The sequence below is a fragment of the Phoenix dactylifera genome, unplaced genomic scaffold (assembly GCF_009389715.1).
Source record: "Phoenix dactylifera cultivar Barhee BC4 unplaced genomic scaffold, palm_55x_up_171113_PBpolish2nd_filt_p 000632F, whole genome shotgun sequence".
Classification (NCBI taxonomy): Eukaryota; Viridiplantae; Streptophyta; class Magnoliopsida; order Arecales; family Arecaceae; genus Phoenix; species Phoenix dactylifera.
Window position 1 is genome coordinate 196689 of NW_024068025.1, and position 2482 is coordinate 199170.

At 42.3% G+C, this 2482-nt stretch overlaps 1 pseudogene; it reads right to left on the minus strand.

Annotated features, from left to right (window-relative positions):
* Nucleotides 1-863: 863 nt before the first annotated feature.
* LOC120106786 lies at nt 864-961 on the minus strand (annotated as a pseudogene).
* Nucleotides 962-2482: the final 1521 nt, after the last annotated feature.

The following is a 2482-nucleotide window of genomic DNA, read 5'->3' on the forward strand; positions in this document are numbered from 1 at the left end:
CTTTGTCCCTATAAGGAAGACAGTTCATCTGTTCGAGGCAAGCGGGTTTTAAGTAGGACCTTTGCGAACGCATCGTGACCCCTCCACTTACCTGGGAGCTTACCTGGTCAACTCGGTTCATTAGACCGGATTGGAGGCTTAGGTGCCCTCTTCAAACCAGTTAGGAGCTGTCTAGAAATTTAAGAAAAACATTAGAAATTGAGGTGTAATGTTTTGTTGCATGTTTGATTGTGAATAGATTTTTGTTTTAGGGTGTCGTTTTAGGGTATCTTTAGTTGGTACTTATATTTATATTTATTTTTTAAAAAAAAATATTAAAAAAATTTAATTAAATTTTGTATGCTAGGTTGGAATAGGGACAACACTGGGCGTTTGAATCGAAAAACTTTTGACAATTCCTTAGATCATATTATTAAAACTCTTTTGCAAAATCTCAGATCTGGTGAGATGGCTGATGATGATGTAGGAAGTCACCATGGTAATGAAGGTAGACCCCCAGTTATGACACTTCGACAATACTTACACCCACTAGGACTAGTCAACCTTCATGCTTGATTATTCCTGAAAATGTAGGACACTTTGAAATCAAACCAGGAGTAATTCAATTGCTACCAAAGTATCATGGAATGGAATCCGAGAACCCTTATCTTCACCTTAAGGATTTTGAGGAAATTAGCATCACATTTAGAGTGCCAAATGTATCGGAAGACGTCCTTAAATTGACCTTGTTTTCTTTTTTCTTAAAGGATAAAGCCAAAACGTGGCTGAACTCCTTGAGACCTAGATCGCTAGGAACATGGCATGATATGCAAAGAGAATTCTTGAAAAAATTCTTTCCCGCATAAAAGACTAACTTTTTGAAAAGGCACATTAGTAACTTCCAACAAAAAGATCATGAAACATTTTATGAATGCTGGAAGAGATTTAAAGAGTTGCTTCTCTCTTGTCCTCATCATGGGTTTGAAACATGGAGAACCATTAGTTTTTTTTATGAAGGGTTGTCTCCACAGTTAAAACAATTTATAGAGACTATGTGCAATGGTCTATTTTTGGAAAAGCAACCCGATGAGGCATGGAACTATTTAGACTCTCTCGCAGAGACTGCACAATTATGGGATACAGGGGATAGAGTGAATGAACCTTTACCTAAGCCTACTAGCGTTGGACACGGGGGCCTTTACAACCTTAGTACTCAGGATGATATTCAGGCTAAAATGGCAGCCCTTACTAGGAAGGTAGAGGAAATTGAACTTAGAAGGATTGAATCCGTCAAGACCGTAGAACATAACAGCGAGTGTTGTAGGATTTGCGAGATGCCTGGCCATCTCACCACTGATTGCCCCACAATACCCGCATTCAAGGAAGTCTTGCACGATCAAGCCAATGTTATGAATACCTATCAAAAATCTTTCAATAATCCTTTTTTGGGTACTTACAACCCTGGATGGAAGAACCATCCAAATTTTAGGTAGAGGAATGACCAACCTCAACAAGTATATAACCCAACTCCTCCACCTCCGCAACCTCATTATGCACACGCACCCCCTCAAAAACCCAGTCTTGAAGAAACTTTGCAATCTTTCATGCAAGGTCAAGCTAAAATCAATGATGAATTAAGAAATCAACTGACAACGCTGACCACTGCTTTAAGTGCTCAAGAGAAGGGTAAGCTACCAGCTCAACCACAACCAAACCCTCAAGTCTATGGCGGTAGCAATGCATCATTGTTGACTCCCTAATGGATTTTGATGAATACAAAATACTAGAGTATAATTTCCTTTATATTAACAATTTATTTGAGGATTTCAGGTATTTAACTAAGAATATTGTTAAGAATTGTCAAGGCATGTTCCCATATTTTTCAAGGATTTTTTGAAGATTTTTTGAGATGAAGAAAACAGATCAGGGACAGCCGAGACGTCTCCGGTTTGTCCTAGAGACGTCTCTGGCACGAAGAGGATGAATTGGCACGTCTGGAGATGTCTCCGGCACCTGGCGAGGCGTCTCGCAGGGTCGGAGTCGACTCCCGACTCTGCGGAGTCGACTCTCTCAGAGACGGCAGAAAGGCCAATTTCAAGGGATGCGCGCGAGTCGTCTCCGAAGGATGCGGAGTCGTCCCCACGCATAAAAAGCAAACTTCCCGAGACGTCCCCAGAAAGCGCGGAGTCGACTCTCTCAGGGGATTCCAGAGGACTTGTTTTTCGGTGATAAAACTACGGAGTCGTCCCCGACGTCGCGGAGTCGTCCCCATGCAAAAAGCGCAAACATCCCGAGACGTCCCCGTAAAGTGCCGAGCCGACTCTCTCAGAAAAACAGAAAAACAAGCATTCAAGCTGTTCTTCTTCAAAGATGTCCCCGTAAAGCGCCGAGTCGACTCCAAACATCGTCAAAAGAATTTTTATACAGCCGAGACGTCTCGCGTTCAAGCGGAGACGTCTCCGGAGCGCCTGGGACGCGACTGGCACACTTTTGCAGGTTTGTT